Here is a 26,436-nt window from a genome sequence, read left to right as displayed (position 1 = left end):
AGTCAGATTTATTACAGATGGAGGAGTGAAGACCCTTGAGGTCCATTGTTTGTAAAAAGCTTGTGATGTTCAGTAGATCAATATGAGACATTATTTTTCAAACGAGACATGACATGAATATCCCAGAGAGTCTGAGCACGTGGACGATCGTCAGCCTGGAGAATAGTTTAGCTCCACAGCCTCACTTCCACAGCGCTTTGCTAAAACTGCCCTCGTGGGCGTGGCTACAGAAGGATTTACAGGGCTGCATGGAAAAACTGGACTTCCTGCATCACATTTGGATCCAGCCATGAGCTGTGGAGCTGCTGTGCCGTTTTTAAATTACCGCTGAGGAACTGCAAAAGACATGAGAAGAACATGCTGCACACACAGACGTCTGAAGCTGAGCAGTCAGAAAGTCATTACACAAAGTGAGCTGAGCTGTCCGGTGTGGAAAAGCAGAAACCCCAGGGACACATTTCTGCTCCCACTTCAGAGTAACGTGAGATTTTGGATTCCTGTTCGTCTGCCTCGGCCTGAACTGCTGCTTGTGAACTCAAACCAAACTGGTGAGCAAACGCTTGCTCCAAAGTCCACCTTCCATCTTCTGACAAGAAAGATTTGCTGAAAGATGGAAACTGCATGGAATGGGTGGGGTGGGGGTGTCCCACAATGCTTTTAACAGGGTAGTCTCAGCATCGGCTTCTGTTAACTTATTTTGCAAAATGACCCAGAACCAAAGGGGGGGTTGGAGACGCCACAAGTTCTGGCCCCATTTTTATACAACTCCAAACTGAAAACACACCCTGTGACCCGGCTGGGCCCGGGTCCGGAAGCTCCACCGGGACAGCTGGCTCCTCCCCCTCAAGAAAAGGAATACGACATGTCCCAGAAAGCAGAAGTCAGAACTAAATTGATGGTGAAGCTGAGAGATCGGGCACAGCCAACAACAATGAATATTCATCTCCCCCCCCCCCCCCCCCCCCATGTGTAAATAATGCAGGCCCACTTCTGAGGAGTCGACTAATTAGTGCAGAAATGCAGTTTTTAGAAATAATTATGCTTCTAGTTTACCCACCCTCTCACGGGACACAAACCTTTCAAAGAGCCTCGCAGACGAAGTCACTGGAGGCACAGGAAGTGAGGTCAATGTGTGTGGGGCGTGGGGGTGGGGGGTTCCTCTGTCTGTCCTCGGCTGAAAGCAGCAGACCCCAGAACCGGAGGAACGGCAGGTGAAAGGCTTTAGTTTACGAGCTCAAAGATCACGTTTCTGCTTCAGACTGCAGGAGCTGCCAGCGGGCTGCCGGGGTTTCATTATTCATGGGGGGGATGAATCATTCACACAGGTCAGTTATGAGACGGGAGGTCGGGGGGGTTACTCTGTGACACCGCAGCTCATCCTCTTTTAGAGCTGACACTCGCAGGTGGAACAACAGTTTGGATTATTGACATGCCTGAAGTTTTTTCCGATTAGGAAAAGGCTCACCTCTGCAAACTACGGCAACCAGCAGAGTCCATGCAGAAGCTGAGGACATTTCTGCTCTGTCACTTTATAACAAGAGTAAATAGAAATCACAAATCGTGGTGTAAAATGGCTGAAAGACATCCTCCAACTCAAGAATTTTTGGGTCAGAAAATCCATTCAGAAAAACTCTTTCCATCACAACAGCAAAATAAAAGCAGCCCTGTTTTTGCACCGCTTCTGCATTACCTGACTAACAACAGGCTGCATCAGTCAGTCAAACATTCAGATCCTGACGATCTCAAAGAGGGAACGGGGAGCGATGGGTGAGGAAAACGACGCCCCTGAAGCAGGAGTCGGCCGAACCTTGGCACAGTCAAAGTGAACACTCCTCCCTCCCTCCCTCCCTAAGAGATCCTCCTCGTCTGAGGAGTCTGCTCACCTCTGTCAAGCAGAGTCTGAGCATGCTCTGAAGGGGTTTCTGTAATGACCTGCTGGGTCCCGGTTTGGTTCTGAGCCCATTTGGCAGAACCTGACTGAGGTCAAGCTGAGGTTCTTCTTCTCTCTCCGGTCTGCTGCGGTTCTGAGCTCAGATTTGTAGGTAATTGGACCTTGTTCCAGATCAGAGACACATAATGGAGGAAAGATTTAGCTCCTTGAAGCTGAAGCACAATTCAAAGCCATCTTCTAAATGAGCACAAATGAGCAGCAATGAAAGGCCGATGAAGCTGCGTCTGCCTTCATCCACTGAAGGTTAGCAGAACATCAAAACAAGCTTTTCTCCTCCTTGGGAGATGAAAGCTAAAAACAAAATAATTAGCCCTTATTGTGAAAGCTGTGCTTTGAAGATGTGAGGAAAGAAACATATTTTGTCTTTATCAGCGCGAGTCTGCCGCCTCCCCAGTGTTGGAGCCGCTGACGGCCTTATCACCTCAGTCCACCATTACCTGCAATTACAGCATCAAACCTGCGGAGTGCAGAGAAACGTGCAGCAGCTGCTGCTCAGGCAGGCTGAACGTTGCTCCTCTGCGGCTCTTTGCATCTTTGTGGAGCCGTCTTCCCAAAGCCCCCTCCTCAATTTTCTCAGCTGTTTCATTCCACAGCAGTCAGTCCAGAGCCATAAACAGAAAACTCCTACAGTCGTGGGCTCATGTGATCTTACATGATTGGCAGACAGACTGCACAACAGAACGCCCCCCACACACACACCCTTCACCCCCCCAGTCTGAACATCCGTGCTCAACTGTTCAGCTGTTGACCCCTGACTCAGTCTGCTGCCTTTTTCTGGATTCACTGCAGCCCCGGTTTGATCTGCCATCCCGCTAAAGGTGAAGAAAGTTTGTTCACCAATGTCAGCACCAACCCCCCCCCCCCCAGCCTGTAAGAAGTTCTGGTTCACGTTGAAGAAAGTCTGGATGAGCACATCTGCTACGATCATTCAGCCCCAACAGGAAACTGTTCGCCCAGAAACCCTGAGCTGGACATGTTCGGGGGGCCGAGAGAGAGAAAGTGGATGAAAAATGTTGATGAATTTAACATGAGGTGGCATTACGTTTAGCCCCCACCCACACCCCACCCCCAGCCCTGGGGCTGTTAATGGAAATAGACAGGAAAAGAGTTTGGGACAGTTTTCTCTCCACATGGAGGAAACGTAACCATGCAGCGCCCGACAACATGGCCGTTCTCACGCGTGTGACTCTGAAGCCCCTCCACCTTCGGGGGGGTGGCCTCACATTCTGACGCCGTCTTTTTTATCATGAAGATGAGGCTTTTGGAGGAACCATCCGTCTTCATTAAGCAGCCATTTGTATGCACATCACCAACATGGGAATGAGTTCTGCTGCCAAAGACGGGTTCTGGAATGCCGGGGCCATCAGTGGAAGTACAAGAAAAACAGGACCGCTCTTCCCATGATGCCTCAGCCGGCGGTGGGCCTTCCAGCTTCATCCACTGCCGTGTGCAGATGTGAGCCAAAAGCGTGTTCACACAGCCAGAGGCCGGCCTGTGATTCTTGTAAAGTTCAGCATAATTTGAGGCACCCCCTCCCTGATTTACTGCTGGAACGTCAATGCCTCACTGTGTGCATGAGAAGCCTCTGATTCAGAGCACGCCACTCCGCGCCTCCTAAAACGACCAAATGTCATTCTTGCAGACATGAACAAACGAGCGGCAGCCTCGCTGTGACCCGGTTTCCCTCAGTAGTCCTGAGACAGACACAATAAGCAGAGCTGCTGAAAGACGGCCCCCCCCTAAGGGCGGGGCAAAAGTCAGCGGCGAGCGCATCTCTAAGGCGCTGCCGAGGAGTGACCTTTTAGATGAGAAAAAAAAAGTGTCTGAACAGCATTATGGGTAACTCGACTATGTGGTTCTCCTTCACCTTCTCTTTGTCTATTTTACACACAGACACATTCTCCTATATATCATTTTTTTCTTTTTCAGCTTTGTCCTCCATGCATGGTTTTCCTTCTTTTCATCTTCCTTTAATCATGTGTATTATACGTCTTATTGTTCTTCTTCTCTTACTTTCCTTTCTTTTGTTGTTCCTCTGCCTCCTCTTCATCAGTTTGATCTTTTTTTTTTCTGCCGTCCCTTTTTGTTGGGCAGCCAAGAGTTCAGACACATTTAGTCTCAGCTCTCTCAGAAAACCCACCGGGACTGTTAATTGTCACCTCATGAAGGACACACAGACACCCCCCCAAAAGAGGAAGCACACCCCCCCCCCCCCCTGTAGCTGCCATCATCCATAACGTCTTTGCTTTTCTCCAGGGTTTAGAGGGCCAGTAAGCAGGGTCAGGAGGTGAGGATTTATTCCTTGGAGCAGTTGCATTGTTGGGGCTCTTTGGTTACAATGGGGTCACCACCACATTTTAGTACAGGGGGGTCATTTGTTTGCTGACCTTTCCTGCTGCTTTGACATGTATATTGTGGACTGGTGGAAAAAAAAGGAGAAACGCGAGTTCTGGTCTTCATTTTTATCACTTGCTGCTTTCAATAAATCCTGAACACAAGACAGACGGCAGACAGCAGGGGGGGTTTGAGGGTTAAAAAATATTCTTCCCTCAGACTTTTGCTGAGGGAAGCTTCAGGCTCCAATCAAAAGTGACACCAGAGACCAGGAGCACCAGGAGAACTCAAGCATAGCGTGAGCATTTGGAGCCTCAGACCTTCACTGGACCCAGACCTTCAGAACCACCACAACACACCTGAGAATGGAAATATAGCTGAAGGCAAGAAATCAAATTACTGCTATATACGATCGTGGGGGGGGGGGGGGGGGGGGGGGTTAAAGCTGGAGGACGTCTGGCCTTTCTGTCAGTCAGTGACGGGAAGAGGATTTAAGGACTGAGCCGCACAAAAGGGCTTAACGTGTCACATATGATCTAGTCACCGACAGGAACATTCACCACCTTCACCTCCACCTGCCCCCCCCCTGCTGAAGGAAGCAGGCACTATGAAGCAGAGACTGCGAGAGGAAAAAAGATGAGGAGGGTGACAGTTCGGAGAACAGAGAAGAACAGTCTGGACCTTTTCCTGAACTGAGGCACATAAGAGCAATGGATGAAGAAAAGTCGATGGTTTGTTCCAGAGGTCAGAGTTTTCCTGACCAGGTACTGCAACTCCATCTGTTCACATTTTGTTCAAAAGCAATTGAGAATTTCTATTAATCCAACACATAAAAACAATTTAATCCAGATGATTCTCCAGAAAACAGCAGCCTTGTGAAGTTGCGAAGTGTTCCCTGACAGAGTTCACTGATGGTCTTCACATCCCAGTTTTAGAAACATTGACTCTTCGACATTTTTGAACACTTTTAGGGGAATATTGCTAAAGTACAATAATGAAGATAAGCTACGCTGAACGTCTCCGAAACTCTCTTTGTCAGATTTTTTTCTTTTTTTGGGGGGGGGTCTTCTAAGCGCTGTTCCTAACACGCTAATGTGTGAACAATCATTTGTTGTTGTTTGTTATAAAAAACTGGAGAAAAAATCGCGTCACCATGACTTGATTGTGTTGACAGCTCAACACAGAGCTGCTTGTCCAGCTTACAGCCAGCAGGTTCCCATTGAATCTGATCAAAGACCATCAATGGGACAGTTGCTGGAAACTCGTTCCATAAGGAAACTATGGAAAACTTCTGGATAAGTAAGGAGCAGAAACACAACACGCTGCTGCGCCTCACTCATTTTGCATGAATTCTATTTTATTTATTCTGAACCACATCAAACGTCCCCATTGGATGTCTGTGTTTACTATCAGACAAAATACAGCACGATGACAGCATAGATATGCATAAATGGTCATCTCTTGGGCCAGAGCATGGGCGGGGAACCTGCTGTCATGCTCATGTACTTTCCTTCCTTCTTTTTGTTCTGGAGCGCTGAAGTTTGGATCCTCGTTTTCCGGATGAAGAGCTACACTTTCAGTTGTGCTAACAAGCTAGTCGCTGTGTCTGAGCTCTTTGGCTGAAGGGAGATTTAGCAAGCCCCCCTCCCCGTCCTGAAAAAAATCTCCCAGTGCCGGACGGCCCCACAGCCAAACTTGGATTCCCACGAAGAGAACATTGAGGTTGAAGCGCTGTAATGCCACGATTCAAACTCACTGGGCTGCGTGATGTTTCATTGAACAGCGAGCTGTTAATGCAGGAAAAAAAATAAACTAATCCAGATTAGGGCCTGCCAGACGGACAAAGGGATTTGGGGACGCGCGGCCTGGCCTGCTGGGCACCTTTAGAGAGCGGCCTCATTACCCCACAGCCAAACACGCTCACGTGAAACAAACACCAAATGGACTGCAGAGCTTTTGTTGCTGCGTGAGAAGATCCTGACATAATCTCACACCGGTGACTGTTGGGGGGGGGGCAGACTGAGACCAGAGTGAGCGGCTGCTCCATTGAAGCTCTGCTGTTGCTTTGAGAGAGCAGTGATATCATGAGCAGAGGCTGACGTGACGCACACTAGCTTCACAGGATCCACGGCTGTGGATCCTGTGAAGCTAGTGTGCGTCACGTCAGCTTTGGGTCTTCGATCTGTGTCTCCCATCCTCTGAAGGAGGAGCAAGGAGGACAGACTCCAGGATCCTCAGGATCACGGCCTTGAAACTGCCAGCAGGGATCCTTCAAAAGATCACTGAACAGCACCCTCCTCACAGGAAGAAAGCTTTTCGGTTCTTTCCAGTCTGACAGAGAATCGGCGCCCCGGCCAAGTCTGATCTGGAAGGCGAACGCCTCCCCTGTCCTCGCTGTCATGTTTATTCATAAACACATTTATGTAAACACAAACTGCGCTACATCTGCTGACCCTGCAGGTCAGGGAGCATGGTGATGGGTTGAAGAAAGAAATCATCCTAGCATCTGTGAACAGGCTGCAGACCACAGAAAAACATCTGTCCTTTTTCAGCCCCCCCCCCAAACAATAACAGCCTTCATGATGTCAGAAGTTTACAGAAAACTCAAACTCCATCTGCTCGACTTAAATGAGTGAGAGAAAAAAAAGAAAAAGGATATTCATCAAAATCCAAGAAATAAAATTTCAGAAACGTTGTCTGACTTCAGATTTTGACTTTAACTTTGTTTTCCTAAAGATGTTTGAGCTGCTATTCCCAACTCTACTGCCATTCTTCTTCAGGAGAGAGACAATCCCATTCTATATACTGAGAAAAAGAAGAAGAATACGTAGCTCCTTCACATTGCGGCTATTTAAAGTCCCACTCCGATCATCTTTTGAACTATTTTCAAATTGTTCCAATTATAATTATCCAGTTTTTAGCCGAAAGCAAAAAACCTGTGTTACAAAAAAAAACACGAGTTGTGGGAGGCACTGTTGGCATGGTGGAAGCCTGCCCACACTTTCCATCATTCTTTCGTATACACTCTCTCCCACTAGCTTCCAGCCCCTCAAAACCCCAACGCAACTTTACCGGTGCAACTAAATTATTGAGCAATATCAGATCTATCCAGCTGTCCAGTTTAGATCCAGATTCCAGCTCAGATGAGGAAAACAAAGACGTTCATGGATTTCTTTGTCTACCAGTGGATGCATCAGAATGGAGCAGAGCTGGAAGCACCTATGTTTTGTCTGCTCCTGATTCCCAACTAGACCTTGAACCAGCCACAGCTCACTGTAGACGTTTGGAGCCCTGAAGCTCCAAAACCAAATCCTCTGCAAACACAGAAAGCCTCGTAAAAGCAGACTCCAGCCTTGGGCCCGTCAGCATGGGAGCGCCAAGGCTGGATGATTTACGGTTCAGGAAGACAAAATGGTGCTCCACAGGCCGACAGGGATAATGCATCCCACACTGTATCCCATCCGGATCCTCGCAGTGATTTCAGGTGGGGCGACACACTAACATTTATCTATGACACCTCCTTTTTTTTCCACAGAGGGAAAAGTGACCCAAACTAGCCCAGACAGCTGTGTTTGTGAAAGGAAAGCATTTATCAAAAACATGGAGAGACATGCGATGCATAACTCTGCATGCACGCTGTCACGCCTGATCATCTGCTGGAAGACATCCACGAGACGCATCTGCAGCCCCGTCCACAGCTGGAGACACAGCTAACGTGTTTGCTTCATCCCCTTTGTTTGGAAGAGCTGAGCCGCTCGGACAAACTAATGAAAGCTGTCTGTCAGCGAGGCCGCAGAGCCTGCAGGGAAACGGCTGGAAGCAAAAGCACTCCAACTGGGAAGAGAAGAAAAATGACGTCACGCAAAATGTGGAGAGCTGTTTGGAAAATCTTATTAAGACGTGTCATTTCTGCAGATGTTCATTATGCTTTGGCCAGGGTTAAGAAAACAGCGGCTCACAGTTTCATCATTTGTCTTTGGAAGCTAGAAAAGCGTGTGAAGAATCAGACGAAAGCGCGAGGCGGGAAGAGGGGGCGCTCCTAGTGTGGTCATGGGGTCAGCCGCTGTTGCTCTGATCTCTGCAGAAATGTCAGCCCGGTTTGAAGCCCTGCAGGCCGCAGGGAGCTCTGGGTGGGAGGGTGGAAACTCTGCACCTTATCTTAAAGACTGCAGATAAAGCTGAAATGAATCATTCAGCGTGCTCATCTAAACTCCTGCTGCATTATCTCACCTAAGCGGACGTGCACGCAGGCGAGCGCACAAAAACAAACAGTCAGTCTGATGAATCAAATCCAGACTTCTCCAGAAAAACAAACCCACCTTCATGACAACAAGAGGAGAGAGGAAAACACTTCCTGCTCCCGTGCCTTCATGTTTGGAGTTTGTTTTTGTACTCCTCTGGTCTCTCTCACTGCTCTTGTTTGTTCTTCTGGGGGAAACGTTTCTCTGGACAGAAGCTGGACCTTCAGTCCTCAGCAGCTTTCGTTCTATAGCTTCCAGACTCTGGTTCTGATCAGAGCAAAGAAGACTCGGTTCTGTGATCATCAGAGGAAGACAGGTGAACTCACCTGCTGCAGAAACAAATGCAGTCTCACTTCCCAGCATGTGTTTCAAATGAATGACACCACCGCCACCCAATCAGCTTGAAGCAGCTGCTTTAGGCCCCACCCCTTTTAACAAATCTCTGAAACAGAAGGACATGAAGACGAGGAAGATGAAGATGTCTCCTTGAACATTCATGATCATTATTGTATCAGAACAAACAGAAACAGAGTTTCCATGATGGATGTAGTAATCCTGTCAACCTATAGTTTTTTCTATCTGCTCTGAACAAAAGACGTAGGCGCTTTGGTAATTGATCCAATGAGCGTTTGGTTCAATTCAGTTTTATTTTTATAGCCTGTTTAGAGAACACAGATGTCTTAACAGGCTTCAGTAATTGTAATCTGTTATAAAGTACAATAGCTGATTGTTAAACCAAACAGACTAAACTAAACTGGGCATCCCTTCCCTTAGACCATCATTCGCGGTAAGGAGAAGGTTCTGTGAGTCTTCAGTCGGCTGTGGTCAAGAACTGTCCTCACCCTCTGAGTCTGAGCAAATACTTGTCTGACAGTTTTGATGACTTGAAGAAGACTTTGAGATGAAGAATTGAATAGCACTTCCCCACAAAGCGCAAAGTGACTGTGGCCAACGGCAACTTCTGCTCCGCTCTTCATCATGAAGGACAAGCAGCTTCGCACTGAAACAATGGCCAGTGCCACGGCTCCCTGTTGACCCACTTCAGGCCACATCTGACCTGGGGTTGGAGGCGGGGGCTGAAGGTTAGAAAGTCGAGTCAGCACAGACGGGAAGGAACCGAACACAACGAGGGATTGTTGCAGCCCAGCCAGCAGAGCTTCCTGTTATTGCTCGGTAGTAAATACAGAGTCTCAGGGGAGCAGACTTCAGTCCCGCTGTGTCCCCCTGTGGCCCCCCTGTGGCCCCCCTGTTACTGAGCACCTTGACACATGAAGACTGGACACTTGAAGCAGAGCACGTGCGCGCTCCTGACAAACGTGCACATTCTAGTGGTCACATGATGAAAATGAGGATGATCTGACATTACAATGAATATTTGAGGTTTTTGTTGAGTGGGGGTGTTCAGGAAGGCTGTACCCCCCACCCCCTAAATCTATGACGAAGAGGAGGAACTGAAGAGTGAGATTTAACAAAATTGGAGGCCTTCACAGGAAAACAGAGGACATATTGCTCAGCTGCTGAAGGCCGGGGCTCTGCATCTATTTTCAAACATCACCATTTGGTTCCCTATTCACTTATGTTGAATGTTCATTAGTTCTGAAAACACATTAAAACCTTCTGAAATACAGTGCTATAACAACAATCTTGTTTAGTGGTGTCCATGACGACGACCTCCTATTGTGTGCTCTGACTTTGGCTCACGTTGAAGTTCTGTGGCGTTTATTTTTCTAGCATGTTGGTTGTTTCTTCTACGTGAGGCTGAAAATAGATTTGATACGCTTCAGATCCCTTTGAGTGAGTGAAGGAAAATTGTCCTCCACAAAAACACACTGTAATCACGCAGTCATTACGGCATTAAATGACCTTCAAAATTGGAGCAGCCAGACGTTTTAGCGTCTGCATCAGTTACTCTGGAGTCACCGTGGAGCGCCCGCCTGGAAGGGACGCGTGATGGAAACCTCCCCTCCCGACCCCAGACTCTGGATCGCACTCAGATTCTGAAGCAGATTCTGACACACATTTCTGGATCTGACCAAAACGAAGCAGCAGATCTGGACTCGTCTTTGCAGTCGCACTTCAAAAGCTGAGTCCTGCTTCGGGCCATAAACACTACTGAAGGACAAAGTTTCTGTGTGTCCTTCTGCCCTTCTTCAGTCAATCCTTCCTATCATCCTGAACTACAGGGCTTGTAGTGCAGGTTCAAAACTCAGAGTTTCCAGCCTTCTCATGAGAAGGAGGCCTTTCAGAGGAGATGAAAAAGTCAAAGTGTAAACAGACTTCCATTAGAGAGCTGGAGAACAACCAGCCCTCACCTTAAAGTGCTCTGTGTTATCTGTATGGGTTCTGGGTCTCAGCCTGCGGGTCACTGCAGGGACGCGTCGGTGCAGAAGCAGTCTAAACCCCTGTCAGCCTCGTCATATTGTTCTGCCTGAGCGTGAGAACTTTGGAGCAAACAGATCCATGACCGGTTCTGTCTTCCAAAGCCGAGCCATGTCTGGATTAATGTGAGTTCCTTATAAACAGCTGCTGACACTTGTTCATTCAGAGAACTTATCACACTCGTCACACAATGTATTCATAGAGGAATCAGTGAAGAAAAGTTTCACAAATGATCACTTCCTGTGATTAGGAACTGACACCATCCATCAATAGAAGTGGAGCATTTTCCAGTTCTAGAAAGATCGGATTTACTTGGGTAACATCACTGATAACAGCAATAAAACCAGGTTTCAACTTCTGAGAAACCTTCTATATTAAAGACAGTCTGATGTTATGAGAGAACAATTTGTTTGAGTAAACTACATCTGGGAGGATCTGTGGGGAAAGAACAGAGAGAAAACAGAATCACTGACATCTGCATCCCTGTTTCATCACAGCGTCTCAGCAGCCATGACCGCTGAAGATGCATTCTTACTCGCTGAGGCATCGTATCAGCTGGGTTTTTAAGTCCAGCATAAATCCTGGGGATTTAATGACTTCCAAAAACGTTCTGAGAGTATAGAAGGATGGATGCACAAAGTGAGGGGTGGTGGGGAGGGGTGTCCGACAGGATGAAAAGAGGTTGGGAGCCCATAGAAATGCTAAGGAATTGGTTTCCTTTTTTACCCAAGTTGCTCAGGGGTAGGAAGTTCCCAGCTTTGCCACTTCATTAATTCATGCTATTTAACAAGTGGGATTGTGGTGGGGCTTCTTCGGCCCCCTTCCCTCTGGATCCAACAACAGCACCATCAGTAACTGACAACCCCCTGGGTTGAGGGGCTATGGCCTCCAGGGTCCACGCTGCAAACAGAGCCACGGGAAACAGAACCTTGCCATTCAAGAGTTCAGCTTTTATTAGTCATCTCCAGTTTCTGCCCGCCCCCCCCTCATCGTGGGCCTCCAGGGGCGGGCCACAAATTGCATGATGAATCTCCCCTTTTTTTAAGGACAGAGGAAAAGGAGAAAAGAGTCCTCACCAGAGGAATCAGTATGCTCATCCATAACTTCTGGACCCTTCTGAGCACACAGGCTCAAAGCAGAAAAACACAAAGTGATGCGCTTCACTGCAGGTGGATCCAGGTCCACCACAGAGGTTCACACAGCTTCTATCCTGCTCCTCTCTGAGCTACAGTCAAAATAAACTACAACTGAATTACTGGGATTGCTATTTCCTCCATCTGATTGACAACACAGCTGATAAGGCCAAAGTAACCTTGATGGAACCATGGTACCGGCAGCCCTGTGACCCCAAAAGAGCCCAACCGGGTTTAGAAGATGAATGAATGAATGAATGAATGAATGAATGAATGAATGAATGAATGAATGAATGAATGAATGAATGAATGAATGAATGAATGGATGAATGAATGGATGTACCATGGTAAAAAAAAAACTGATAATGGACACCTAAAGTTCTGGTCACATAACCTGAATGTTCTTTACTTTGGCCTAAACACCAGTTGATAACCAGAACAACAGAACTTGGAACATTCGTTATTGAAGTTGATCACAACAGCAAGTCAGTAGAAAAGATCTCTGTCCTTCAAATGTCTGACAGACATGACAGGATCTCTCAAATTCCACCATCAACGGTAATGGTGCCTTTGATTTGAAATAGTTAGTTTCCAGTATTTCTGTCTTGTTCTCCCCATTGCTGGATCTAGAGTGAATACATCTATATATTATTAAAAATGTTAAAATTACTTTAAATATTTTCTTAGTCAACGTACAGACTGCAGCTGAGTGCCTCTTGAGATGGACATGTTTTGCTTTTACCATGGGGGTGTTTAAAACTCCTTTGAGTGTGTTTACATAAACCCCTCTTGTAACCGAACTTTATTTATTGAGTTTTAGCCACTCAGACAGGATGATATGGGGGGGCAGAAAGAGAGAGGGGGGGGGGGGGGGTCATGATAATACAAAGCCATGATATGAGATGAATGCCATAAGTAAATTGTATAGATTGCTGCTCATGCACACACCAACAAACAGTCTTCACACAGTTGCTTTATAATTACTACATTACAAATCATTTCTTACTTACATTTGAAAAGAAGTAGTTTCTTGAAACACGTTTATTAAGCAGAGTTAATGGTGAATATTTCTTCAATCAAAGAAATCTAGGAAATTACTTCTGAACTTTGGTTTCTTTGAAACAACCTTTTTTTCATCATATGGACAAAAACAAGCAGTAAAAGATGAACTTTAATTCTGAAATGACGCTTTGGACACTTCTCAACATGTTCAGCTGATATACCACTTTCCTTCACTGCAGGGCAAGAGGCATGCTTATTACCATGACAACGTGTTGCATAGTGTATCAAATAATTTAAACCTTTAAAAATGATGCTATTAAAATACTTATCATTTATTTAGTATTTATTTCTTTTGTAAGTGACCGAACAACTATCCTCCCCTTTCGGTTCACGCCTCCACCTTGTCCAATCATGTCTAAAGGCATTATCCCTTAATTTAGATGCTTTCATCATCATCAGCCTCACAGCTTCATCGTGGTCAGAGTCTTCATCACGGCGTCTGGGAGGGAAACATCCTCACTTTCTGTCAGTATACAACAATCCTGAAAGCTGGAGTCCAGTGTGGACAAACCATTTCTACTGAAATGATACAGATGGGAAAACCGGGCAGTGAATCAATTTAAAGATTTAATTGATTGAAATATGTGGTAGAATATTTCTTTAGGGATTTGTGAAGCAGGTTTGAGTCAATGCAAACAAGTTAAGATGGTTTTATGGAGGGGGTCGTGAAGAGAATATTACAGCCATGACGAGACATCTGTAATTCATCCAGAAGAAAAGCGTCCTGTGATTATGGAATAAAAACCTGGCTTATCCTCTTGTTGAATTACACCATATTACATTGCATTGATGGTTGTCTGGAGGAATGCAACCCAGAATCCTCCAGAGATCACGCCCAGGCACCACATCACTCATCGACCCTAAAGGTGCTGGAATCCAGGCCAAAATTCCCACATCTTAAGGCTCGAGCTCTGCGTTTGGGTTTCTGTCAGCTGTTCCAGGCTCTGCTTAGTCTTTATCTTCTCAACTGCTGAGAGACTGTGACTGAAAATAAACAGAGAGCACGCCGCTGTTTCATGAAATGTCATTATCTTCAGCTCTGTTATCTGTTCTGGTGAGACGGTAAGGAACGGGGTCAAAAATTATGAGCACGATATCTTCTTACAGCTCTCTGAGAAGAGCTTTAATGGGGGGGCAGATATGTCTTCTGATGGACGCAGTCCTAATTGGTCATGCAGTATAAATGGAAAGGAGAGAAGGTCAAGTTGGAGCTGTGATGCTTCCCCCTCAGGGTCGCGGAACTCCTCTGAGTTTCCAGAAGGCTTTTTCCACCTCATGCATGGAATAATACCAGTGCACATATGCTTTACCTGTGAGCATGACAGGAACTCATGAAACATGCGCTCAAAGTCAATGAATAGCAGGCTTCTCTCTCCTCATCGCAGAGCTACATCTATTGATTAATGGGTAAAGCCTTAAGAGTTACCATGACGACCCCCGTCCTCCAACAGCAGTTCAATATAAACACTGGACATGCGGAAATTATGCATGTAAAATACAAAGAGATGTTACAGTTACCATGGATCTTATGGCAGAGAGCTGTCATACATCTGACAGGAGACGAACACATCAATCATAACTGCACTGATCTTTGAAGAAGACTATAATAATGGCACATTTGCTCATGAGAGGCTGGAACCAGGCCCTGACGACATTGTTTAAAACAAGTCCCCTCTTGGTGTAAATACAATGTCCATTACTGTCATTCTATCAGTACCATCAGCACGTGACAACATCCCAGAAAAAGTCCTCTGATTATCTTGGCTACACTACAATTAGATATTCAAGAATTTATATAATGTTAGATGTGAGCAAGCTCACTGACAGTGAGACATCACTCATCTGTGACTGACCTCTGAAACTGTGTGACGCCTAAGTCAGATGTGGGGTTGACCCGTACGGGCGCTGCAGGGTTTTGGGTCACCCGGGCCCATGGAGAATCTAGAGTAGCTGGATCTTGAGGGTAGTATCTTGCAATTCCCTGGAGGCTCGAGGGACGTCATGAAAATGGATCATACCATGATAACTGAAGCACGTGTGTGAAGTGCATTGTGAAGTATTCATAAGTTACACATTCTAATGACATATAAGTGATACTGACATCACACTAGTCATTAGTGAGGTGTGACTACTGGCCCATTATTGACTGCACGCAAATGCTGCATGCACAGGGCAGGGCGTGCAGGTGAAATGTAAACTACACAAACTACACTCTGATTATCAAACTTAGTCATTTCTAGCAGTCAGGCTGCGTGCACGTATGACATGAACAACTAACGGGCTCCCTTGCACAGGATTTGGGGGGGTTGAGAAAATGAAAAATCCATCCAACGTGCCTGTGTCTCATTTATTTCACCCCTTTTTGCCATTAAGTGATGTAGTGATGTTCTCTACAGCCTGCCTGTAGAAAAAACGTGCATGAACGTTTTCTCTCTACAGCCTCACTGAGCGGACCAGAACTTTGATATTATGTGCGGGCCAGCTGCGTGGCTTGTCCAGGTTGACCCGTCTCACGCTAGTAGACGGCGCGTATCAACCCATAAGGGCAGCTGTGACTAAGACCTATGATTATGTCACTCTGCTGAACTAAAGAAACATTTCTGAGTTCATAAAAAATTGGAGGAAGGGGCTCCAAACACGCTTTTTCCAAATGAAACACAGAATGGCTTTAAATAGGATTGCTGCAACAGGCATTGTTCAGCTGTAATGAGTGGGATTAATGTCGTCACGTTTCTAGGAAATGCCAAAGTGAAAGCCGCAGTCATGCAACAACAATTTCAGGGATGGTGTCATGAAACCGGCTGCAAAGTGTAAAACAAAGAAGTTCTGCCACATCCGATCAGTCACAGTTTAGTCCTGCTGCTCTGTCCTCCATCATGGCGTTTGCTTCAGACGGATTTCTAACGGTGGAAACACTGACCAGGCGTCTCTTTGAGGACAACCAAACACCCCCCCCCCTCCCCTTCCTCCAGCCCTCCCCCGGCTTGCGACTTCTCCGGCTGGTAATAATCTCAGCAGTCCCAGGCTGTGCCACTGTTGCTTGGCAGCATCAGAGCTCAGCTAAATCTGTCTGAATTTCACCAAACTCCAGGAGGAAAAACTGGGCTCAACCCCGTCTGGAGGAGGAAAGCAGTTGGCTCTCCGTTTGCTCCAGGCCCCCGAGGAGACAAGCCAGCTACAACAACTGTCTGCCCGTGCCTTAAAGCTTGAGAAGGGGGGAGGCGGGCTTGAAGCACGGTCAGCTTAATGGAGGATGATAAGGAAAACCGTCCAAACCAAAACATGTCAGACTCACAATGGAAAGGTTCGCTTTCCCAGCATTATTTCAAGCTCTTTTAGGGCGGGGGCTTTGGCAGCAGCCGGTGAAATGTATCCTTGACCTCGGTTTCTGCAAAGTTTCACTTCCTCTGGAGTCAGACAGCAGAGATCTGAATTTTTGGATATATTTCCCACCTCACTTGTGACCCATTTTACCTCCATTCACTCTGACTCCTTTTGTGCTTTAAACACCCCTCCCCGCCTCCACTCTGAGGGTTTAACCTTGGGTCACCACCAACTTCTTAATCAGTTTAGCACATGACCGCTTCAATCCACACATACCAGGAGAGAAGCACCACCTGATACAGTAAATTATTATAAAGAGCTCAAATGGAGTGACCACATCCCCGTACCAAAGCTGGGGGTCTTCAAACATCTACGGAAAGATTTGGCCACTGGGTTATGGGCGGGGTTTGAGCACTTCTAAAGGAAGTAGCTTTAGTATATGCAATGGGGCAGAGTCTATAATGCTGATCGTCACATAGAGAGAAAGAATGTGACGTTCTTGAAAACCTAGTTGTAGATCTGAGATGTGTGTTTGAGCACCCAGCTGATGTTTGCAACCACCAACTTCTCCGCCTCGGTTCCACCGTTGGAGCCTCCATTGTGCTCTAATTGTGGCTGCTTGACCAAGCGTCAGAGAAATGCTTCAGATTTGCTGTCAAAGTGAACAGCGGCAATTTCCTGGGTTAGCTGAAAGGTTACCGGGGTCAACAAGTGCTCAAAGGGCTGGAAGTCAAGTCAGGGGGTCGGGGGCTCATCCCAGAACGTTCACGTTCTCTATTTGCTCAACCCAGCTCTTTCAAATAGTCAGTATTGTTGAATGAATGGACGTTATTAATGCTTTCTCCATCTGCTTTGCTTTTGCGTCATTGTTTACCGCTGCTTCCAGCACTGCAGAGTTCTTCTGCTTTACGGATGAATTTGATTATTTGCACACAAGAAGCTGCAGGACAGTTTGGTTTTACTAAGTTTGTGCTGTGAGTGTTTTCACAACGACCCCACCGTTACTGCAAAGCCAGGCTGGCAGCGAAGGAGCCTTAAGGACGATCAGCAGAAAGTGTTTCCAGGAGCTTCACAAGCGTGAGGAGTTTGCAGCACTGCGCTTTTGAGCATCAACTCAGTTCACAGTTGTTTATGGCAAAATGTGCTGATATTTTATTTGGTGTTTTGGAACACAATGAAACAAAAACATCCTTTGCATGTCTGGACGTCTGCCCAGACTGAACCCACATTCAGCATTTATCAGGAGAAAAACGGAGCCAGAGCTCACTTCAAAGAGAAGCCTCGATAAGAGCGACCCGATAACCCCGAACCTCCACCAGCAGGCTGCACTCTCGGAGCCCGCGGCTGACTCCTTAAAATAAGAGTAAGTGCTTGAGCGCAGGGTTCGTGTTCAAAGGAGCCGTGTGACACATTAACACAGGAAAAGGTGATGCACGGGGGGGGTCCACCCACTTCAGAAGTGTTGTCCACGACCGGAGGACTCTCCAGCAAATGAAGACGGCAAACAGAGAGGCGCAGGGACTCAGCTGAGAGGGGGTCACCGAGTGAAACGGCAACACCTCTGCTGCCTCTTGACAGCAGGAAGAAAGAGTGGGAGAAGAGGGTTGTTTGGGAGAAGGTGGGAGCAGCACTTGAGGCCAGAATGGAGGACACAAGCCTCCCAGCAGCGGCAGTCAGAAGCAGGAGGACACAGGAGCTACTGTTCCCATTGAGGTCTTTGTCTCCGAGGCACTCTCTTGTTTTTCCTCAGCAAACCGTGGGTACAATGAAGGCGGCATGCTCCCCTCCCCTCGCCCAAAGAGGCTGTCAATACTGGACCTATCAGAGCCTGAATGGCCGAATAAGCCTTCCCATGAAAATCAAGTCAGCGACCTGCTTCCCCCTGGCTCCCCTTCTTGAGAAGTGGCTGACAGCTATAATTTCAATAAGTAACAGAGAAAGTAAGAAGTGTTCTCACGTCGGACTCTTAAAAAAAATGCATTCATTCCCCTTTTCTGTGAGCTCATCATAAAGGCCTGGACCTGGGCCGATTGGACATAGTTACCCCAGCGGCATTTCAATAAATAAATACGTGGAAACAGAAAGAAAAAAACACGTGACAATTCGGAGCAAACATTTTAACTGCAGCCTTCTGACCCAATCAAGTGGAAGAGTAGAGGGCTTTGTCTATGTTGGCCCATCCAAGAAAGGGAGGGGGAGGGAGGGGGGAGGGGGCAAAGAAATGTAAAGATTAGCCAAGTTTTTTTTTTTCACACCTTCAATGCTCGCCTAGGGAGTTGGCATTGGGCGTCATGATAAATATACCCAGAACAGCACACACATGCATATATATATATATATATATATATATATATATATATATATATATATATATATATATATATATATATATATATATATATATATATATATATATATATATATATATATATATATATATATATATATATATATATATATATATATATATATATGTGGGTGGGTGTGTGCGTGTGTCTGTGTGTGTCTGTGCGTTTGAAGCCAACTTGTGAGAGTCAGAATTACACGGCCACTTTTAAAGGATTTGCATTTAAAAGATTGCATCCAAGGCTGAATGTGGGCCATTTCCCTGTGACCATAGAAACAATTGAAATGGGGGAAAATTCAGTCGGCTGAACTTTAAACAACTTTATTAAAGTGTCACTAATCAGACGTGAAAGACACAAGGTTTTAGTGTTTGGGCAAACTTACAGAAAAGTACCAAAAGCTTAATGAGCTGTTAAGAGCATTAGTTTGAAAAGCCTGGCTGATGTCCCGTTTCATAACAAAGACCTGACCATAACATACAAGAAAAAGGAGAAAACCCATTTCCAGAATTTTATAAGAATTTCGCTGACAGCTTGAGTGGAGGAGTTCTCCTTCCTGGAGCTGTAGGTAGATCATGGCCGTTCAAAGTTTGGGAAAAGCAGCTCATCTGTGCCCATCCATGGAAACTGTTTTCCCCATCAAACATGCTTCATTTCAAAACCCTTTGGCATGTATTTTTTTCTTCTAAACAAAAAGAAGAAACAAAAAACAAATTCCTAACCAGAAAATTGCTACCATTAGGGTGTAATGGGATAACAACCCGAGGACTAATCCCCGCGTAACAATGGCGAGGGGCTCTAAAAGACTCCAGTGAGCATGCTCAGTGTCTGCCAGCAGACACAACCAGCCATGTAATCTCTGCTGCAGAAATGGCCTCCATCAGGTCTTCTACGCCCTCCATCCACCCACCAACCCCACCCCATAAAGGATCTATTAATTTATCCATCTTATTCCTAAAGGAACGGACAGACGTCTTTTCCATCCACACAATATCTGCAGGGGGGGTTAGGACCTCATGACTGAAAGGACTGAAGCGCCGACACAAGGAGAAATTATTGTCAAAAGGATGGGTGTCAGGGTGTGGTGGTGTGGTGTGGTGGTGGGGGGCTCAGTAAATAAATTACAAATGGTGCTGCAGAATAAAAGGGGCCTGTGATCTTTTTTGGCTGCTCCTAATCATATACGGCCTAAATTAATCATCCCGGGACTTCTTCCAAGTTCCCTACTTCCCCCAATTCCAGCAGAAGGATTAATTAAAGGCGAGTGAACTGATGGAAGTGGAGCAGAGGAAAAACAACAGTGTAAACAACACCAACAATGAGGGGGGGGGGGGGGGGGGGGTTATCACTACCCCGAGCTAATTTGTGTCTTAATGATATGAGTTAACTGTGTGAGAAGAGCAGAGTTAATGAGGGAAACAGCATTTAGGACTTTCAGGGTGTGCAAGAGAAGCCGCTTCTCGTTTCATTCTTCCAGCATTAATCCAGAGTAATGCTCCCAAGAATGCGGAAAAACTTCACAAGTTATGGCTGTAAACTAATTCTGATTGAAAGTTTGAAAGAATATACCCATCCTTCAGTCTCTTTAGTCTAAAAATGTCGTTCGTCTTTGTTGTGCGTTCAGTGACACTGTTTTCGTTGCTCCTCGTATGATTTTATTAAAGAGTTATTAATTCTGCTTTGAATGCAACAACTTTCCAAAAACAAACAAATATTAGTTTATGCTTGAAAATTTGCCTCAAGTGTTGGGATAGCCATTAATAAATGTCTGCATTGATAGCAAGTGGCTCAAGCAGCCTCCAAATGGGGGCGTGTGCTGGGGGCAGGTGGGGCATTTGTCAGTGTGGAAGTCAAACTGGTTCCACATGAGCACATCTGGATTTAATCCAGGCCCGCAGCAGTTCCAGCTTGCTGAAGCCGGTGCAGACTCAGCAGCAGGATCTCCTGCACAAAGCTCGCACCGTGATCCTGATTTTCAGACAAATTGAAATCTGATGCAGAAGCTGCGTAACTGATTAATGTCCGTGTGGAGGGAAGAACTTTCAAAAGAGCCAACCGAGGATTCAAAAGTGAAGAGAAGCAATCTGACTCCCTCCAATCTGAAAGAAAACTATCTGAGGACATTTCTACTAACACTTCTTTCATCATTCTCATGACACACATGAATGTTTTAATCACCCAATTGATTATAGAAGCAAATCTGTCTCATAATTCAAAATAAAATTCTTTACGTGAAAAGCTTTTTTATTTTCAAAATGAAGCTGCATTTGTTGACTCAAAAATAAAATGAAAAAAGCAATCCACCAAAATGCTTTTTCATTTTCTACTTCAACACTTTTTATTCTGTCACTTAATTAAAATAATAAAGAAAATGATATTTGATATTTCATTTTCAACAAGTTCTCTGGTAAATGTGTAGCAAAATTCATTTAGAAATGTCTAATTTGAAAATTAAAATGGATTAACAGGAATGTTTTTTCATTTTCAAAATGTAACTGCATCAAATGATAAAAAAACAAAATTAAACCTCAATCTTCCAAAACGCTTTTTCATTTTCTACTTCAACATCGCTCATTCTGTGACATAACTAAAGCAATAAAGCAAAGAGGGGATTGCATTTTCGTTTTCACATCCGCCGTGCAAAAGTGTTGCATTAATCATTTTTCAGCCAGAGAACTTTTACTAGAGAATATCTTGAAAATGAAATGTCAAAAACCATTTTCTTTAACATTTTGCTGAAGTGACAGAATGAGCGGTGTTGAAGAAGAAAAAGAAAACGCCGTTTGGCAGATTCCTTTTTCATTTTATTTTTGAGTCAACGAACACATTTTGAGAATGAAAAAGTATTTCTGGTATAGACTTATGAATTATGAGACAGATATGCTTCCATAATTAAAGACCCAAAGTGTTTCTAATGTTCTTATGGCCTTTTCTGATGATGGAGGACATTCATGAAGAAAATTTAGCCAAAAATTGCATCCACTTGTAGACAAATAGTAAGTAAGTAAAATGTATGAGCCCTTTTCTCAGAGAATGACTAACAAAGTGCTTCACAATATTAAAACAATATAAAATCAGAGAAAGAACACAGAATGGCACAGGGAGTCTTAAGGAGGTCTAAAACACACTTAGGCATTTAAGAAAACAAACAAAAGTGAACATAAATAAAAGGCTCTCCTCACTAAGAACGTCTTTGCCTTTGTTTTAAAACGCTCGACTGAGTCAATCTGGCGCAGAGACAGAGAGAGGTCATTCCAAATTCAGGGAGCAACTGCCTGAAAGACGAGGTCTCCCATAGTGTTAAAACGAGTTTTTGGAACACATCAAAGATTCTTGTCAGTGGACGTCTTCCATGTACCGGTACGTCTTTGTTTTCCTGGTCTGAGCTGGGATCTAAATCCAAACTGTACGGCTGGATAGATCTGATATTGCTCGCCATTTTTGTTGCACCAGTAATGTTATGGGGTGTAAGGGGCTGTAAGCTAGCGGGAGAGAGAGTAAACAGATGGATGATGGGAAATGACTCACAACTCAGAGGTAAATTTCTAATGAACTCCTGCTGCTCTGCAGAAACGATGGCCTAGAAAACAGTTTCTTGATTTAGCCTAAAAACAGCATAATCAGGAATGTTAAGGGATCTTTAGCTCTCAGTTCTAACCCTTTATAATGAAAGTCAACAAGGGAGGCACTTTCTTAGAATTATTGCTTTGACCCAAATGTAGATTTGAAACCGCAATCTCCTGGGCTCTCAGCATACACTCTACCCCTGGGTCATTAGGCCCTAACACAAGTATTTATTTCATTTTGTGGCCTTGCACACATGCTACTTTGCTTTAATATTGCTGTGGTTTGTTTGTTCCTGTGACCAATGCAATAAAAAGTCCTCAAAACTTCCATTATTTTTTATTTTAAGATTTCCCCAAACCCTACAGGTAGACCTGTTGAATCCCATCTTCTTTACAGAGGAGTTGCTGCTTTTCAGAGAAACAATGAAATCTGCATCAAGCTCCGATGAAAAAACTCTTTTCTGTTTCAAATGAAACCCAATCCCTGAAAGAGAGTTCACCATTGATGAACCAGAACCCTGAGCAGCACACACATCTGTTCGGTCCAACAACAGTTAACAGTGTGTTTCCAGCAGCACAAAGACGGAAAAACTCAGAATTTTAACTTTGGAAAAAACAAAAGACAATGATATCAGACACATGATTGTTTCACAGAAAAAAGCTCCACAGCGGAGCGCAGTTTTACTGCCCAGCCTGCAGTGAGGCATGATGGGAAGTAATAACCACATCATTACCAACAGCGCCTCAGCCTTGTCAGACGTCAGAGAAATAAAGAGAGCGCACCGAGTTCACGCTTGGGCTTCCAGTCCAGCTAGCCACAGGAATCTGTCACATATGAACAAACTCGCACAAACATTTATCCGCCTGATGAAACACAATCACACTTTCCAGAATGGCAAACCCCCTCACACACACAACTGCCTGTTTGGCTGCCAACACAAGAGGCTGCGCTTCCGCTCAACTTCTGCCAAGTCGGGTCAGAGGTGACATGATTGAGTTAGAGAGGGCCTGAGAGCTTTGCAGCAGATCACTCACTGACAGACAACTATCTGCTTCCAGTGACACAAAACACTTTACTGGGTCGCGAGTCAACCTGAAGATGAAAAAGATTAACAGTGAAGCAGATGGCACGGCTGGCATCTGCAGGGATTCTGGGTAAAATCAATAAAACAATACACCAAGAAAAGATAGGCTAAACAAATTAAGAAACAAAAACAGGAAGCTACCACGTGAAACATTGTTCATCATCAAGCACCTTATTGCATCATATACACTCACCAGAAACTTTATTAGGAAACCCCTTGCTAGTACCGGGTTGGACCCCCTTTTGCCTTCAAAACTGCCTTAATCCTTGGTGGCACAGATTCAACAAGGTACTGGAAACATTCCTCAGAGTTTGGTCCATATGTACATGACAGCATCACACAGTTGCTGCAGATTTGTCGGCTGCACATCCATGATGTCAATCTCCTGTTCTACCACAACCCAATGGTTCTCTATTGGGTTGAGATCTGGTGACTGTGGAGGTCATTTGAGTTCAGTGAACTCATTGTTATGTTCAATTCTGAGATGATTCCAGCTTTAGGACACGGTGCCTTATGCTGCTGGAAGTAGCCATCAGAAGACGGTACACTGTGGTCAGAAAGGGATGGACATGGTCAGCAACAATACTCAGGTAGGCTGTGGCATTGGGACCATGCTCAACTGGTACTAAGGGGTCCAAAGTGTGCCAAGAAAATATCCCCCACACCATTACACCAATACCACCAGATTGAACCGTTGATAAAAGCCACTACCATCCAAATATGGCAGCAGAAGTGGAGACTCATCAGACCAGACAACATTTTTTTATCTTCTTTTTACCAGTTTTGGTGATTCTGAGTGAATTGTAGCCTCAGTTTCCTGTTCTTAGCTGACAGGAGTGAGACCTGGTGTGGTCTTCTGCATCAAGATTGGACATGTTGTGCGTTCAGAGATGCTCTTCTGCAGACCTCTGTTGGAACCAGTGGTTCTTTGAGTTCCTGTTGTCTTTCTATCAGCTGGAACCAGTCTGGCTGTTCTCCTCTGACCTCTGACATCAAAAAGACATTTCTGCCCCCAGAACTGCTGCTCACTGGATATTTTCTCTTTTTTGAACCATTCTTTGTAAATTCTAGTGATGGTTGTGGGTGAAAATCCCAGTAGATCAGCAGGTTCTGAAATCCTCAGACCAGCCCGTCTGGCACCAACAACCATGGCACGATTAAAGTCACTTCAATCACCTTTCTTCCTCATTCTGATGCTCGCTTTGAACTGCAGCAAATCGTCTAGACCATGTCTACAAGTCTAAATGTATTCATTTGCTGCCATGTGATTGGATGATTAGAAATTTGTGTCAACAAGCAGTTGGACAGGTGTGCTGGCTGGTGAGTGTATATTAACATGAGGGTTGTTGTCTGGACAAATATGGACAGTGATGTTCAAGCTGTTGAGAAGAAAATGGTGAGTAATGTTTTTTTCCCTTTCAAAAATTCACTGATTGGTTTTTTACAGCAGAGGCTCTGTCTTAATCCTAAATCAGAGATTCTAAAATTATCCCAGGAGCTACATTTCTTTAAAGCCAATGCAAGTGCATTGATATGGAGTCCTATACTGTTCATAATTAAATAAATAAATATTTAATTCAATAAATAAATATGACGTCATGCAAATACACAATCAACCAATAAATCTCTCATAAATATATAAAAAGATCATGAAATTGTGAAAAACCTGCACACTGATTTTAAATTAGCCATTATATTATTCAATATATTTCATTTTGCTTTAAAAACATGTTCATTATTTTAAAACAGCATTTTAAAAATATTCATTTTAATCATGTGGAATATATTATAATTTTACGTCTTTTTTCAGAACCTCGGTTTTAAAAATCAATATTTTCCAAAGTAGCTTTGTTTTTATTTAATGTTGCTGTTTTTCACAATGGCTGATTTATTTCATGAAGAGCTTTTTCAGGAGAATGGGTCTGTCTGTCAATCAAACAGACAAGGCGGAGACACTTTTGTGATTGGCTATTCCTTTACCCAGACATGAGCAGCAGCACCCTAACTCCCCTGACTATATCGATCGAAGATGCTTCAGCAAACGTGACGGCGCAATGCACACCCCTCAACACTAGGGGGAGTATGCACCTCAACACATCCACAGTGTTACAAGAAATTGGGCAGTTTTGGTTCTAAATTTGCGGATAAAAGTGGCTTTGGGCGAGTGTTCATAATTCAGGTGATTTTGTGGTCGGTTTGGCAATTTTCATTTTCTCATGAACGTATAGTAGTGGTCTAAGTTAGGCTGGGTGGTTGTTGGAGTTCCACTAAGCTTCTATGAACTGGAGTTTCCATGAACGCACCATGCCGCGTGTGGGAGGGGCAACAAGCTAATGTTTTTAGCCTTATAGCCACATGGAGCGGTTGCTTGTGCTTATCTCAGTAACAATGCATGGATGCACAATGTACATGGAGAGTGTTAAGATGTCAGAAACGTCATCGCAGGAAAGGTTCAACATTTTTCTTGAGAGGGAAAAATAAAACCAGAGGACCTGATTATAATCATTGTCTCATTGAAAATAGAAAAATATCATAAGGTTCAGGAGGCCCGAGCAGGCTTGTCCCGCTTTGCACAGCTGCCTGGTCTCACTCTGTCGATCCTCCTGCGAGCCGACATATGTCACGATGTGAGCTGTGAGTGAATGGCGTAAGAATGAGGAGTGTGAAAGATGTTGACGACCGGAGCTCCTTTGTGGTTTGGTCCACACAAACCCTCAAACTACAAAAACAGAGTTGTGGATGTTTGCATCTTCTGCAGCAGACAGATAGTTTGTCTCTATTTGATCTCTAATGTCAGCAAAGCCTCGCGGATATCGCTGAAATATGTCATCTCTGACTGGCACACCGCTGAGCGGGTATCCAGGAATATGAGTCGATTTCCATGGATCAGCCAATGAACGTTTAGATCCCGCCCACTTTCACTGATTGACAGAAAGACCCATTCTGCTGAAAAAGCTCTTCATGAAATAAATCAGCCATTGTGAAAAACAGCAACATGAAATAAAAACAAAGCTAC

The 26,436-nt window shown here is 44.8% G+C and overlaps 1 protein-coding gene across 2 annotated transcripts in view; it reads right to left on the bottom strand.

Annotated features, from left to right (window-relative positions):
• The window catches only part of fat4 (FAT atypical cadherin 4), a 101,349-nt gene that overhangs the window by 53,240 nt on the left and 21,673 nt on the right, over positions 1 to 26,436 (bottom strand). The window lies entirely within an intron of this gene.

This window comes from Oryzias latipes, chromosome 10 (genome assembly GCF_002234675.1).
Source record: "Oryzias latipes chromosome 10, ASM223467v1".
In the NCBI taxonomy this organism is placed as follows: domain Eukaryota; kingdom Metazoa; phylum Chordata; class Actinopteri; order Beloniformes; family Adrianichthyidae; genus Oryzias; species Oryzias latipes.
The sequence above is the reverse complement of the archived record's forward strand: the minus strand, read 5'-3'. Positions and strand labels throughout refer to the sequence as shown.